Genomic DNA, 16886 nt, shown 5'->3' with positions numbered 1-16886 from the left:
ACAATGAATAAAGATAGATAAAAGAAAATATAGGAGAACCGGAAATGCATTAAAACTATTGCAGATGTACTGTTGCTAAATGTCACTCAAAATATTGCACAGATGGACCACAGCAATGGGCCAAGTGCAGTTTCAGCAGTGTTTTCGGCAATATACCAGGAAATACTAAAACATGATCCACAAATATAGAAATGCATGAATGCAAGAGGTAGGTGGTGGAGGTGGAGGTAGACGTCACTTCCTGTTTTTGCTGTTGCACTCGGTGAATTGTTTGGTGTGTGAAGCTCTCTCGTTTGATCTGATTTTTCTCTACTGTGATACCTCTTACTTGTTCTAATACATAAGCACATTAAAACACTTACTTTCTGTTGCTGTATTTAACATTTGGGGACTCTCCGTGTTTTACACGGTTTTTTCTTGTAGTGGTAAAGGGTCGCTAGCTTAGCTTTAGCTTTAGTTCCACCATGGCTACCCGTTCTGCTGTTTCTCTCTCTGAGTCTCCTCCTCTCTCCTGCTCTCTGTGTCAGATGTTCAATTACTCCTCTGCCTCCTTTAGTGATAATGGGACGTGTAATAAATGTAGCATTTTTGTAGCTTTGGAGGCGAGGGTGTTGGAATTGGAGGCCCGGCTCCGCGCTGTTGAAAAACCAGCAGATAGTCAAGGCCCCTTAGCCAGCATGGAGCCACCGAGGGTAGCTCCCCATAGCAGTCCTTCAGCAGAGCCCACGCAGCCGGGGCCTCAGGCCGGCTGGGTGACGGTACGTAGAAAGCATAGTCCTAGATCCCAGCCCACAGGTCACCACAGGTCTGCATTTCTAACAGATTTTCCCCACTCAGCGACACACCCGCTGAGAAGCCAACCCTGGTAATTGGCAGCTCCATAGTCAGAAACGTGGCACTAGAGACACCAGCGACCATAGTCAAATGTCTGCCAGGGGCCATAACGGGCGACATCAAATCATACCTGAAACTGCTGGCTAAGGATCAGCATAAATACAGTAAGATTGTTATTCACGCTGGCGGTAATGACTCCTGGTTACTTCAATCGGAGGTCACCAAAGTTAGTGTTGCTTCGGTGTGTAAGTTTGCCAAAACAATGTCGGACTCTGTCATTTTCTCTGGTCCCCTGCCCGATCTGACCAGTGACGACATGTTTAGCCGCATGCTGTCATTCAACCGCTGGCTGTCTAGGTGGTGTCCAGAAAACGATGTGGGCTACATTGATAATTGGCGAACATTTTGGGGAAAACCTCGTCTGATCCGGAGAGACGGCATCCATCCCACTTTGGATGGAGCAGCTCTTCTTTCTAGGAATCTGGCCGAATTTATTAGTTCTCCAGAACTCTGACAACCCAGGGTTCAGACCAGGAAGCAGGGTCATAGTTTAACACTCCTCTCTGCAGCTTCTGTACTGCTACCCACCCATTACCCTATTAAGACAGTGTCTCGCCCACGGCCAAAATTGAATAGATTAAAAAATAATCTTGTTGGACCACTTGTTGCTGAATATTGGACTACTTGCACAGACACCAGGCCTCCTGCTGCTTTCGGCCATTTTGTATCCAGGACATGGCGGCTGATATGACACGCCCCAAGTCTGACGTCACAAGACGCTATATAGGAAGGCGGACATTTTTAAAACTCGCTTTCAGCTGGCAATCTTGACGGGGTTGCCACGCAACTGGAGCGTCCTTGGAAGTAAAAGAGATCCCACGTGGAGTCTTCAGTTATTTCTCTCTCTCGTTGGCCAACGAACAATTCATATCTGAGGTTTCTAGACTAGGAAGGCCATAAATTTCACTTTGCCGATCGAAGACGTGAGTTTAACACATAACTAAAAACACGGAGTTCGAGGAACGAACCGCCATCGTGTTTCACCCCTAGTCGACTGCTGAGGGTCAGATCCTATTTTTCCTTTTCGTCAAGAAGACAAAAGGACGGGACTGACTGTTCTCTTGGAGTGTAACTGCGGACGCGCACAACGCTTCAAACCCCCCTTTTTCCTCTCACTCGCTGCCCCAGAAGGAAACTTCACCAAGTAAAACCCATCTTTTATTTAATCTTTTATTTCTTTATTAGAAGGCCTGGGCAGGGTCAGAGGTTGTAGAAGCGATCAGAATCGCTGGTTAGAATCTCATGTGTTCTGAATAATATGTGCATGTAACCTTGCTTATTGAAACTTTGATGTGTTATTTTGATATAGGGATCCGTCGCGGTCCTAGAGCTGCTTGTGTTTCACCATCTGAGAGTCAACGCGGGTGCGTTGTAAGACTGGACTGTTAAAACGACCTCATGGTAAAATTCTCCATTTCCCTTTTGTCTTCAACCTCACTGTGCTAGCTTGCCGCCAAAAGTTAGAATCCTTTGTGCTCAGGAGTTGGGGGGAAGTTTTATGATCAGGAGATCACTGAGTACAGTCGGAGCTGCTAAGGTTAACATTCCACACGTTTCGACAGAAACGGTCGATTAAACAGTGGCATCTCCGGCAATAGTTATTAATTATTACGGAGTATTTAACGGTTGTAATTGTCAAAGGCGTTGAGCCACAATTACAACACCAGAAACATCTCTGGTCTCGATTCATAAATGAGGATTTTGGTTAAGAAGTTGATTTTGTCAGATTATGATTTGTAATTATAATTATTGATCAAGATTGATCAATCAATAATCATAAACCCAACAATCTAAAAGGAGGAAATCATGAAAATCTCATTAAAATAAACCCAACTCAGACTAAAAAGAAAAATAAAACAATTAAATGTGGCTTACTGAACATAAGATCTCTCTCTTCAAAGACTTTGCTAGTTAATGACCTGATTTGTGACAATCAGATTGATTTATTTTGCCTCACAGAAACCTGGCTGCAGCAAGAGGATTATGTTACTATAAATGAGTCAACTCCTACTAATTATTTAAATTTTCTCATTTCTCGAAATACTGGGTGAGGAGGAGGAGTAGCAACCATCTTTCAGTCTGATTTATTGATTAGTCCCAGACCAATCAATAGCTACAACTCTTTTGAATATTTAATCCTTAGTTTTTCTCATCCAAATTGCAAAGCACTAAAACCACTTCTGTTTGTTGTTTTGTACCGTCCACCAGGCCCTTACTCTCAATTTTTAGATCAGTTTTCAGACCTTTTATCTGATTTAGTGTTAAATACAGATAAAGTTATTATAGTGGGGGATTTTAACATTCATGTAGACGCTGAAAGTGATAGCCTAAAGAGTTTAATGCTATCTTAGACTCAAGTGGCTTTGCACAAAACATTAACAAACCTACCCACCTTTGTCTTCATTCTCTGGACCTTGTGCTGACATATGGCATTGAGTGTAAAGACATAACAATATTTTCTCATAACCCTGTCCTGTCTGACCATTTCTTAATAACCTTTGAGTTTAATTTAACCTAGTACTCCACACCTGAAAGAAAATTTCATTATAGTAGATCATTATCAGACAATGCTGTAACAACCTTTAAAGAATCTGTTCCACTTTTAATTTCCTCATTATCACTGAAAAACACAGTGGAGGGCAATAATTCTGTTTCTGCCCCTTCACAAATTGATTCTCTTGTTCATAGTGTTTCTTCATCATTGCGTGATGCATTAGACAATGCAGCCCCCTTGAAAAAGAAGGTAATTATTCATAGGAGGCTAGCTCCTTGGTTTAATTCAGAGCTGGGTACTTTAAAGCACAATGTTAGAAAATTGGAGAGAAAATGGCGCTCTACACACCTAGAGGATTCTTACTTAATCTGGAAAAATAGCCTACTGTTGTATAAAAAGACACTTTGCCAAGCTAGAACAGCTTATTTCTCATCATTAATAGAAGAGAACAAGAATAATCCTAGGTTTCTCTTTAGTATAGTTGCTAAACTTACACAGAGTCATAGCTCTGTTGAGCCATCCATTCCCTTAGCTCTTAGCAGCCATGACTTTATGGGATTCTTCTTAAATAAAATTGATTATATTAAAAATAAAATCTTTGACATACTCCTGAAGATGATTACTTAATCCTCAGCAAGTGAGACAACATTGGAAATAACTGTAGAACCTGATTTGTGTTTGGACTGTTCTGATCCTGTGGAGCTTCCTGAGTTATCAGAAATATTAGCTTCATCTAAACCTTCAACTTGTATGTTAGACCCAATCCCAACCAAATTATTTAAGGAAGTGTTCCCTCTGATTACCAGCCCCATTTTAGATATGATTAATCTATCCTTAGTAAATGGATCAGAACCACAGGTTTTTAAGTTAGCTGTAATTAAACCTTTACTTAAGAAACCTTCACGTGATCAAAATGACTTGATAAATTATAGACCTATATCCAATCTTCCATTCTTTTCTAAAATTCTTGAGAAAATAGTTTCTAATCAAATGTGTGAACATTTATACAGCAATGACCTGTTTGAAGAGTTTCAGTCAGGTTTCAGAGCTCATCATAGCACTGAAACAGCTCTGCTGAAAGTCATTAATGATATTCTTATGGCCTCAGATAATGGACTTGTGTCTGTTCTGGTTCTGTTAGATCTCAGTGCTGCATTTGATCCAGTCGACCATAATATTCTCTTAAAAAGGCTGGAATATGTTGTAGGGATCAGGGGAACAGTGCTAGGCTGGTTTAAATCTTATCTGTCTGACAGATTCCAGTTTGTTCATGTAAATGATAAATCATCTTTAAACTCCAGGGTTAATTGTGGAGTACCACAGGGTTCAGTACTTGGGCCAATTCTCTTTACTATATATATGCTTCCAATAGGTCAAATTATCAGGCAGCATGGGATAAATTTTCACTGTTACGCTGATGATACTCAGCTTTACTTATCCATAAATCCTGATGAACCCAACCAGTTAGATAGACTACAAGCATGTCTTGAAGATATAAAACTTGGATGACTTTAAATTTTTTGCTTCTAAATTCAGACAAGACAGAAGTTGTCGTCTTTGGACCGGAATCTTTAAAAAAGAAACTGCTTAGTCAATCACTTAACCTGGATGGCATTAAATTGACCTCCGGTAATAAAGTTATTTTTGACCAGGACATGTCATTTAAATCCCATATTAAACAGGTTTCTAGGATTTCCTTCTTTCATCTCCGGAACATTGCCAAAATTAGAAATATCCTGTCCAGGAGTGACGCTGAAAAACTAGTTCATGCATTTGTTACTTCAAGGCTGGACTATTGTAATTCTTTACTATCAGGATGTCCACAAAATGCAGTTAAAAGCCTTCAGCTGATTCAAAATGCTGCAGCAAGAGTTCTGATGAAAATTAAAAAGAGAGATCATATTTCTCCTATTTTAGCTTCCCTTCATTGGCTCCCTGTTAAATCCAGAATAGAATTTAAAATTCTCCTCCTCACATATAAAGCCATTAATGATCTAGCTCCATCATACATCAGAGATCTGATTGTTCCATATGTTCCTAACAGAGCACTTTGTTCTCAGACTGCAGGTTTACTGGTGGTTCCTAGAGTCTCTAGAAGTAGAATGGGAGGCAGATCCTTTAGTTATCAGGCTCCTCTCCTGTGGAACCAGCTCCCAGTTTTAGTCCATGAGGCAGACACCCTGTCTACTTTTAAGGCTAGGCTTAAAACTTTCCTTTTTCATAAAGCTTATAGTTAGAGTGGCTTAGTTTATCCTGAGCTATCTCTGTAGTTATGCTGCTATAGGCTCAGGCTGCTGAAGGACATAATGACCACTTTCACCCTCTTCGCTACATTCTCACACTACTCTCCAATTTAGCATTATTTGCTGTTATTTCAGCTTTTAACTTTGTTCTCTCTCTTTTCTCTTCCTAGAAGCTACACCTGGCCTGGCTCTGTGTCTACCGGTGACACCTTTCTGGAGTGGGGTGCCTTGAAACGACCTTGTCGTAAATAAGCGCTATATAAATAAATAAACAAACTGAAACTATCTCTGTACTTATGCTGCTACAGGCTTAGTTGCTGGAGGACATAATGACCACTTTCACTCTCTTCGCTACATTCTCACACTATTCTCCAATTTTGCATTATTTGCTGTTATTTCAGTTTTTAACTTTATGTTCTCCTTCTTTTCTCTTCCTAGAAGCTACACCTGGCCTGACTGTGTCTACCTGTGACACCTTTCTGGAGAGGGGCATCGTCCGAGCTTCTGCTGGCAACAACTTAATGTTCACCTTCTACAGATGATCCACATGGCCCTGTCTTTCAGTGTTTAACCCTTTCTCTCTCCTAGACATGGCTACTGACTGAGCTTCTACTGTAACTAACTCTATGTGCTCTCTTTCAGACACTAACCTTGAAAACTGGCTCAGAGTTTATCTGTTCTTTCTTTCTAGATGAAACGACTAAAGGAGCTACATCCATTAACATTTACTTTTCCTTCCCATAGAAAGTACTCCTGGATCAGTGCTTCTTTTTTCTCTTTGTGTCTCTGCTCTGTTCTCTCAAACCTCCAGTCGGTCGTGGCAGATGGCCACTCACACTGAGCCTGGTTCTGGTTCTGCTGGAGGTTTCTTCCTGTTAAAAGGGAGTTTTTCCTCTCCACTGTCGCTACATGCATGCTCAGTATGAGGGATTGCTGCAAAGTCAACGCCAGTGACTGTCCACTGTCTCTACATGCTCATCCAGGAGGAGTGAATGCTGCAAGTCACTGACTGGATGCAATCTGCTGGGTTTCCTTAGATAGAAAAACTTTTTATCCAATTTGAATAAATAACTGAATCTGACTGAACTGTTCAATGATTAGGATTAATTAGAATCTATGTACCTGACTTTTGTGAAGAACCTTGAGACGACATGTGTTGTGAATTGGCGCTATATAAATAAACTGAACTGAATTGAATTGCAATGCCAAATACACGAGCAAGAACATTCAGAATGAAGTTCTTGATTGTTTGGCAGACATGATATGCAGTGACATCATCAAAGAAGTGAGAGAAAGGCAGGTCTTCAGGTTACTTGCTGATTAAACCAAAGATCTTAGCAAAAAGGAACAGCTGTCCTTTGTTTTAAAATATTATTACGATGGAGCTGCCCACAGGAAATTTTATTTTTCCAGAAAGCTGATAAATTAGATGGAGCAAGCCTGACCACCATTATCATCTCTAGCTTTGAGAAGTATGGTCTGGAATACAGATCCCATCTAGTGGGGCAAGGCTATGACGAGGGGCATCCATCATGAGTGGCAAGCACTCGGGTGTCTCTGCCAGACTTAAAGAGGAAGCAAAGTATGCCTTTTTTGTGCACTGCAGTGCACATGGTTTAAATCCAGTCCTTGCAGACACGATGAAATCTGTGCCAGAGGCTGAAAATGTTTTTGCTGTTTTTCAGCGGCTGTATGTCTTCATTTCTGGCTCATATGTAGACCATAGGTGGACAGAAGTTCAGAAGCCAATGTGTGAGGGCCAGCCTAGAGAACTTTGTCTCAGTGACACACGGTGGGCATGTAGTCAGTCTGCTTGCCGAAACTTGATTGACACACTTCCTGCTGTTATTCGTCTTCTTGAGGATATCATAAATAAGAGCTGTGGGGACAGGGCAATTGACGCACAATGTCTTCTTGCACAAATTGATGTGTCATTCATAGCACTTTTGGTAATATTTCACAAGATACTTATGAGATATAAGATATTTTAAACAGTGAAGCAAAACTGGCAAGAGTGCTCAATATAGATGACTGTTAAACAGTTTGCCAGTCAACATGCAAATCGTCGAATTATGCTGTTTTAAGATAGGAATGTTGCTCTACATGAGTAACAGACTTACAATGTCATTATTTGGCAGACTTCAAACTGCAACAGACATGGACATTAAAAGATCAAGTCCCTTCAAAAACTTGTTTACAGGATAGAGTAAGCTGTCTGGCAGAGCCCTTGGCCAGGGATGTATTCACCTTTCACCCCAGGGAGAGCTTTAACCAGATTCTGGGAGGGGTTGGAGACATAGAATCCAAGTGGACCATGTTCTCCGCCTCTATTGTCGATGCTGCTGCCCGGAGCTGTGGCTGTAAGGTCTGTGGTGCCTGCTGCGGCGGCAATCCCTGAACTCTATTGCGGACTCCGGGGGTAAGGGATGCCGTCAAGCTAAAGAAAGAGTCCTATCGGCTGTGGTTGGCTTGTGGGACTCCTGAGTTGGCTGACGGGTACCATAAGACCAAGCTCTTTTGTTTTTTTGAGTGTAGTTCAAGTCTTTTTTTTTTTGGATTGTTGGATGGACCCAACAACCCCATTAGCAACAAACAAGCGGCGTTTGTCCTTTAACCTGTGGATTGACGGTTCAAACGCTGCTCTGTTCGTCTCACTCGTGTCCTTGTCCCCTGGCCATGGCAGTTGTGGCTACAATGTAGTCTACCACTGTCAGTGACTGTAGTATAAAGTGCTTTTAGCAGGCCGCTTCATTTCATAGCCAAAAAAGTAATTAATGAATCCACCAAAAACTAGAGTAGCACAAAGTGGCAAGGGGTGAAATGATTTGCACACTGATGACACTTCCTCAAAGGTTTGAAAAACAGAATCCACTTTGTTCCTGTCTCTACAGGATTTGTTTTCGGACTAGACTGCAAGATGGAAGCAAACTGCTGCTGCCAGTAAACGAACCAACTGGTCTTCTGCTGCTGGTTTTATCCACTCCACCATGTTGTACCGCTGTAGCTTTTGGTCATGATGTACCTGACCTTTTGGGTTTATAACAGGCACCTTCTATTAATCATTTATTAGTTACTAGTTATCGCCAGGGGATCGTTTTGTACCTGCTTTGACAACCAACAATTTTTTTTCAACAATATTTTTATTGCTTTTTTTTCACATACACATACACACTTCAGAGATATTTACTGAATTAGTAACACATATGGGTGAGAAAAGAATGAACAAAGAAAAAAGCCAGACCATAATTCCTGGTGGTATTGGCAATCTATTTTACATTTAATTGTGCTTTGGAAACAGCAACATGTCATACTTACGAAATAGGAATATAGAAGTTAACTATAGATCTCTTTTAATATCTAATAAGGCCAATTGTTAAGAGTAATTAAACAAGGGTCCAGAACCTTTATTTATTTTACACTGCCAGACACAGTGAAACAACGTGCCTTTGCATTCCATACATTTTGTACATATATCCAGAATATTACTTTCATCTGTTCAGTCCCACTGGCGTCACATCTACCCTCAAAAACAATTTGTATTGTATTCATTTTAATCGTATGTTTATGGTCTTAAGAATGAGCATCGACACAAGCCCTTTCCCAGTTGTAGTCGTATATTTTACTCTGTAGATCCTATTTCCAAGTCGGTTATTTAAATGATGAGCTGTCATATGATTTAGATATCAAAAAACTATAAAGCTCAGCAATCATCCCGTCACCATATCTTCCAGTAAAGATTTTGGTGGTTTTCTGACTACGTTACTTTGGTTCCTTTGAATAAAACTTCTAAGTTTGAGATACTTAAAACATTTATTTTGTGAAGAATAAATTTTACTTTTAATTCTTCAAAGGACATCAATGTATCAGAACCACGTGAGATCTTGGATCTTTTTTAGTCCCTTATAATAACCATAACCCAAGATCTGCTCTTCCTCATTCAAAATTCTGATTGCCCCATATTGGCTGTACTGAGATAATGAATCTGTCTTAAGTATTTTTTATTTCATATCATATTTTTATAATTTGCTTTACTATGGGAGATTTTTTCAAAGCTGAATATAAGTTTAGAGGAAGAGGTAATTCTAATTCATCGGTTTCCATTTCGGTCCAATGACGAAGATTTGCATTTGAAAAATAAAACGTGATGGTCCTCAGCTGAGCAGCCCAGTAATACAGCTTTAAATCAGAACATTTTAAACCTCTCGGGAAAATTTTGAAACAAATAGAGAAGTTTGGGTAAAATATTAATTTTCAAGATATTTATTCTCCCTATTGTTATTTGTTGTGGCATCTAACAATTAGTTAACACCATTATTTCAGTAATTACAGATTCATAACTGCAGTAGCAATGTGCTCTTACTTGGGCAAGATCCATATCCCCAAATATTTAAATTGATCTACTAAATTATACTGACTTGTATCAGAGATTTGGTTTGGTCTTTCATTTGCACTGAATGACCAAACCAGCATTTAATCTTTCCATTAAATGCTGCAGACCAGGGGTTGATTCTTTTAATTTTGACATCATTAGAATCACATCGTCAGCATACAAAGCTATTCTGTGTTCTGTTGGGCCCACCTTTATTTCCCTGAACTAAGGATGTAGATGCGTTGCTATTGTGATCACCAAAGGCGGCAAAGGGCACCCTTGTCTACAAACTTTACTGATTCATTACACATTTCTGTTGGTTATATTTCTGGTGACAAATTCCTACATATCACACACTTTCTGCCATGTCGTCATCGAATGGGGAGGCAGAGCTAATTTGCCGTGTAGTTTGGAAAAACAAAAAGAAAAGAAGGTGGTGTTAAAGCCCATTAAACCACACTAAGGACAAAGAACAGGAATTCACCTGGCAGTGCGAGAGGCCATGACACTGCGTGTACTCACGACCGGCTGCTCGTAGCAGTGTGTCACATATAAAACAGTTTGATGTGGAAACGTTTTCTCACCGAGGAATTTATTGTGTGACACCACATACATGTACGCAGTCGTAAAAATTGAGATTTGTGCAGACATGCCTGGAGAATGTCCGGTTGTGTCATCGCTGAGTTTGAAGTGTCAAGTATGTTCTATGGTAAAGAAATGTAGCTAGATTACTTTGATACATTTTATCAGGGGTCATAGTTTGTCAAAAGGCCTAAACAGTTTAGAAATCAAATGGGAAAAAATAAAGTAAACAGGTTTCAGATGAAATCTTACCATCTAATTAATTCATTTATGAGATATGAGCATCTGTGATGGACTGGCAAGCTGTCCAAGATGTAACCACCCCCCTACCCATCCTAATGACCATTTATTGGTCTTTAGTCACCACCAGGGGATTGTTATGTGCCTGTGTTGACATTTGACACTTTAAAGTAAGTTTCTTTTTTACTTTTTACGCCCATTTATCTCCATATTTGATGAAAAACCCATGAGCGCAATTAAAACAACAATCTGCCCCAGTTCCAGCACAAGAGCAAATGACTTGTTCACAGGTAAAGTAACAAAAAAACAAAACAAGTAGAAAAGGACGAAATATTGTTACTTAAATAAACGTAACAATATAATCGTAACATTCCCTCTGGTTGTCAAACAAAGAAAGATCTTTCTGTAAAGTTTTTGAACATCCTAAGGTTTTTTACTACACACATGTGTAGTCAGTTTACATCTGGTGGTGAATGACTTACCACACAGTTCACAGGAATATAACTTGTCGCCTGTATGAATTCGAATGTGCATTGTCAAATTATATGGTTTGGAGAATTTCTTTCCACAGGTCAGACATGAGAAAGGCTTCTCGCCTGTGTGAGTTCTAATGTGACTAATCAAACTACTGCTGTTAATGAAAGATTTATCACACATTTTACAAGCAAAAGGCTTCTCACCTGTATGAGTTCTCATGTGACAAATTAAGTAACTACGGTCTCGATAAGATTTTTCACAGAACTCACAACAATACGGCTTCTCACCTGTGTGACTTCTTATGTGTGCAGTCAGGTCCGGTTTTCTAAGGTAACTTTTTCCACAGGTTAAACATGAGAAAGGCTTCTCACCTGTGTGAGTTCTCATGTGACAATTCAAATTACTACTGTTAATGTAAGATTTACCACACACTTTACAAAAATAGGGCTTTTCACCTGTATGAGTTCTCAAGTGACAAGACAAATGACTAAGTTCTCTATAAGATTTATCACACAATTCACAAGAATACGGCTTTTCACCTGTGTGAGTTCTCATATGAGCAGTCAGCGAAGGTTTCACAGTGAAACCTTTTCCACAGGTCACACATGAGAAAGGCTTCTCACCCGTATGAGTTCTCATGTGACAAATCAAATGACTACGATTTCGATATGATTTTTCACACAACTCACAAGAATACGGCTTCTCTCCTGTGTGAGTTCTCATATGTGCCGTCAGGGAAGATTTCCTTGTGAAACCCTTTCCACAGGTCTCACATGAGAAAGGCTTCTCACCTGTATGAGTACTCATGTGTACGGCTAAGATATGTCGAGTAGTGAAACATTTGCCACATACTTTACATAAGGGTAATTTCTTTTTATGCCCTATTAGTTTTGAGTTGTCCACATTATCACTTTGTTTTCTGGGTTTTTTGCGTCTTCTCTCTGGCTTTAGATCTTTCACTGTATTTGATCCAGAGTCTTGCTGAGTGTTTCCTTGTTGATGTTGGTTTTTATCTTCAGGGCGGGTTGAACAAAGCAGATGATTCTTGATAGTTTCTGGTTCACTGGAGTCTTTTTGATCAGTAGGAGTCAGAATAAAGGAATCAGTCTCCTGCTTCACTAAAAGTTGCTCTTCATCCTGAAAGATGCAGAGTTGAACTTGTTCTTCTTTAATTGGCCAAGGTTCTGGTTCCTCTTTTGTCTCAATCATCTGCTGTGGTTCAGGTTCCTTCTGTTCCTCTTTAATAGGTACAGGATTTGGTTCCTCCTTTGTCTCAATCATCTGCTGCAGTTCTGGTCCATTGTAGAATATTTCCTCATAATCAATGGTCACCATAGAGGTGTTGGTTTCCTGCTTCACTAAAAGCTGCCTGTCGTCCTCAAAGATGCACAGTTCAACCCGTTTCTCATTAATTGGTTGAGGTTCTGGTTCCTCTTTTGTCTCAATCATCGGCTGTGGTTCTGGTTCCTCCTGTTCCTCTTTTAATTCCCCAATGTCTGATATATTTTGATCCAGAACAGAGTTCCTCTCTTTGGTTATGAGATATTGACCAGCAGCAACCTCCCATGTAGTAACAGACATGATGCTGTAGAAGACCTGAGGGAATGAAGAACAGTAGAACAATGTTAACAGTTTTGTAAAAACTATTTTTAGAGATAACGAGACTCTAGGAACCACCAGTAAACCTGCAGTCTGAGAACAAAGTGCTCTGTTAGGAACATATGGACCAATCAGATCTCTGATGTATGATGGAGCTAGATCATTAAGGGCTTTATATGTGAGGAGGAGAATTTTAAATTATATTCTGGATTTAACAGGGAGCCAATGAAGGGAAGCTAAAATAGGAGAAATATGATCTCTCTTTTTAATTTTCATCAGAACTCTTGCTGCAGCATTTTGAATCAGCTTAAGGCTTTTAACCTTTTTTAATATATCTATATATTTATATATAAATTTATCTACACACGTGGACAACATTGTTGGTACCCCTCGGTTCATGAAAGAAAAACCCACAATGGTCACAGAAATAACTTGAATCTGACAAAGGTAATAATGCATAAAACATCTATGAAAATGAACAAATGAAAGTCAGACATTGTTTTTCAAACATGTTTCAACAGAATTATTATAAAAAATAAATTCATGAAACAGGCCTGGACAAAAATGATGGTACCCTGAAAATAATGTGACCAAAGGGTTAAATGTTAAATTAAGGTGTGTCCATTAATTAGCATCACAGGTGTCTACATTCTTGTAATCAGTCAGTGGGCCTATACAATGTCTGACTTTCATTTGTTCATTTTCATAGAATTTTTATTCATTATTACCTTTGTCAGATTCAAGTTATTTCTGTGACCATTGTGGGTTTTTCTTTCATGAACCGAGGGGTACCAACAATTTTGTCCACGTGTGTGTGTGTCATTTTGCAGGGCTCTGGCAGTGCTCCTCCTGTTCCTCCTTGCACAAAGGTGGAGGTAGTGGTCCTGCTGCTGGGTTGTTGCCCTCCTACGGCCTCCTCCACGTCTCCTGGTGTACTGGCCTGTCTCCTGGTAGCGTCTCCAGGTTCTGGACACTACGCTGACAGACACAGCAAACCTTCTTGTCACAGCTCGCATTGATGTGCCATCCTGGATGAGCTGCACTACCTGAGCCACTTGTGTGGGTTGTAGAGTCCGTCTCATGCTACCACGAGTGTGAAAGCACCACCAATATTCAAAAGTGACCAAAACATCAGCCAGAAAGCATCGGTACTGAGAAGTGGTCTGTGGTCCCCACCTGCAGAACCACTCCTTTATCGAGTGTCTTGATAATCACCAAAGATTTCCTCCTGTTGTCTTTTCCATATATATAATATATATATATATATATACAGGGGTTGGACAATGAAACTGAAACACCTGTCATTTTAGTGTGGGAGGTTTCATGGCTAAATTGGACCAGCCTGGTAGCCAGTCTTCATTGATTGCACATTGCACCAGTAAGAGCAGAGTGTGAAGGTTCAATTATCAGGGTAAGAGCACAGTTTTGCTCAAAATATTGAAATGCACACAACATTATGGGTGACATACCAGAGTTCAAAAGAGGACAAATTGTTGGTGCACGTCTTGCTGGCGCATCTGTGACCAAGACAGCAAGTCTTTGTTATGTATCAAGAGCCACGGTATCCAGGGTAATGTCAGCATACCACCAAGAAGGACGAACCACATCCAACAGGATTAACTGGACGCAAGAGGAAGCTGTCTGAAAGGGATGTTCTGGTGCTAACCCGGATTGTATCCAAAAAACATAAAACCACAGCTGCCCAAATCACGGCAGAATTAAATGTGCACCTCAACTCTCCTGTTTCCACCAGAACTGTCCGTCAGGAGCTCCACAGGGTCAATATACACGGCCGGGCTGCTATAGCCAAACCTTTGGTCACTCATGCCAATGCCAAACGTCGGTTTCAATGGTGCAAGGAGCGCAAATCTTGGGCTGTGGACAATGTGAAACATGTATTGTTCTCTGATGAGTCCACCTTTACTGTTTTCCCCACATCCAGGAGAGTTACGGTGTAGAGAAGCCCCAAAGAAGCATACCACCCAGACTGTTGCATGCCCAGAGTGAAGCATGGGGGTGGATCAGTGATGGTTTGGGCTGCCATATCATGGCATTCCCTTGGCCCAATACTTGTGCTAGATGGGCGCGTCACTGCCAAGGACTACCGAACCATTCTAGAGGACCATGTGTATCCAATGGTTCAAACATTGTATCCTGAAGGCGGTGCCGTGTATCAGGATGACAATGCACCAATACACACAGCAAGACTGGTGAAAGATTGGTTTGATGAACATGAAAGTGAAGTTGAACATCTCCCATGGCCTGCACAGTCACCAGATCTAAATATTATTGAGCCACTTTGGGGTGTTTTGGAGGAGCAAGTCAGGAAACGTTTTCCTCCACCAGTATCACGTAGTGACCTGGCCACTATCCTGCAAGAAGAATGGCTTAAAATCCCTCTGACCACTGTGCAGGACTTGTATATGTCATTCCCAAGATGAATTGACGTATATATATATATACACGCACACACACAGACACAATGCTCAAAAAAAAATTAAGGGAACACTCAAACAACACAATATAACTCCAAGTAAATCAACTTCTGTGAAATCAAACATTCACTTAGGATGCGACACTGATTGACAATCAATTTCACATGCTGTTGTGCAAATGGATGCAGCACTGAGATCTAACAGAACCAGAACAGACACAAGTCCGTTATCTGAGGCTAGGAAAATATCAATAGGTACTTTCAGCAGAGCTGTTTCAGTGCTATGATGAGGTCTGAAACTGAAACTCTGCAAACTGATCATTATTGTATAAATGTTCACACACTTGATTAGCAACTATTTTCTTAAGAATTATAGATACGAACGAAAGATTGGATATAGGTCTGTAATTTATTACATCATCTTTGATCAAGCAAAGGTTTCTTAAGTAAAGGTTTAATTACAACTAACTTAATCGCTTTGGGTCTAACATACAAGTTGAAGGTTTAGATGAAGCTAATATTTTTGATAATCGGGAGCTCCAATCGATCAAAACAGTCCAAACACAGATCAGGTTCTACAGTTACTTCCAATGTTATCTCACTTAAAGCACAACAAAATGTAGGTTTTGAAGTAGCCTAGTCAAAGCCCAGATTTAAATCTAGCTGGGATGCTGAAGTCTGACCTTAAACAGGCCTTTCATGCTCAAAGACCCTCCAATATGGTCAAAAAGGATTCTTCAAAGATTCCTTGTCTGTGATGGAAAGACTCAATTACACCTATAATTAAGATTTAATAATAGTTGTTTCTGTCAAGGATGGCACAAACAGTTATTAGGTTTTGGGCAGGGATATTATTTTTACTACTTTTTCTCTTAATACAATAAATCAGCTGAAAATTATTTTTATTTATTCGGGTTATCTCTGTGTGTAACTCTGTGAAAGAAAATCTGTAAGGAAGTAAATACTTCACCTTCATACTAGCTAAAATCCCTCCCAGGTTTTAGCATGCACATAATTAGCTAAAAACACAAAACTAGCAATTATTTAGAAAATAGTGTTAGGGTGAACGCATAGTAGAACGTAGAGCGTACAGTAGACATACTGTTTCAGTTTTATATATAGACGAATTGAGCGCATAAATCGCGACAAACTGCTCACCCGGCTTAAAAACAGGACAGACTGTCATCAACAGTTAAAAGTTTCAACATCAGTAATATTGACGCTTCTGTTTTGTGAAACAATATTTATAAAATCTGTAGGATCATCCACCCCAACAAAATAATCGAGCTGTGAACAAAACACGGACACGTCCTCTTTCCTCCGCGGCATCAACTAGTCCCCTGATCATATTCTCTGTGTTCCAGTGTTAGTTCATTCAGGCCACCGTACAGGTAACATACCTGTAGGTTCTGATCTGATCTGGGTTTTCCAGCTGATATCCAGCAGTCTGAGCTGATGATCGATCTCTTCCTCCTAATGAACGATGTTTCTGAATATTTCTCCAGCAGCAGCAGTTAGTCGCTCTCTGATCAATTCTCTCAGATGATGAACCGA

At 40.1% G+C, this 16886-nt stretch overlaps 1 pseudogene; it reads right to left on the bottom strand.

The window, feature by feature from the left end:
• Window positions 1-8752: 8752 nt before the first annotated feature.
• LOC124873751 lies at window positions 8753-16868 on the bottom strand (annotated as a pseudogene).
• Between the last annotated feature and the right edge of the window lie 18 nt (window positions 16869-16886).

The sequence above is a fragment of the Girardinichthys multiradiatus genome, chromosome 9, assembly GCF_021462225.1.
Source record: "Girardinichthys multiradiatus isolate DD_20200921_A chromosome 9, DD_fGirMul_XY1, whole genome shotgun sequence".
Taxonomy (NCBI): Eukaryota; Metazoa; Chordata; class Actinopteri; order Cyprinodontiformes; family Goodeidae; genus Girardinichthys; species Girardinichthys multiradiatus.
Note: the sequence above shows the minus strand (reverse complement) of the source record. Positions and strands in the feature narration are given on the sequence as shown.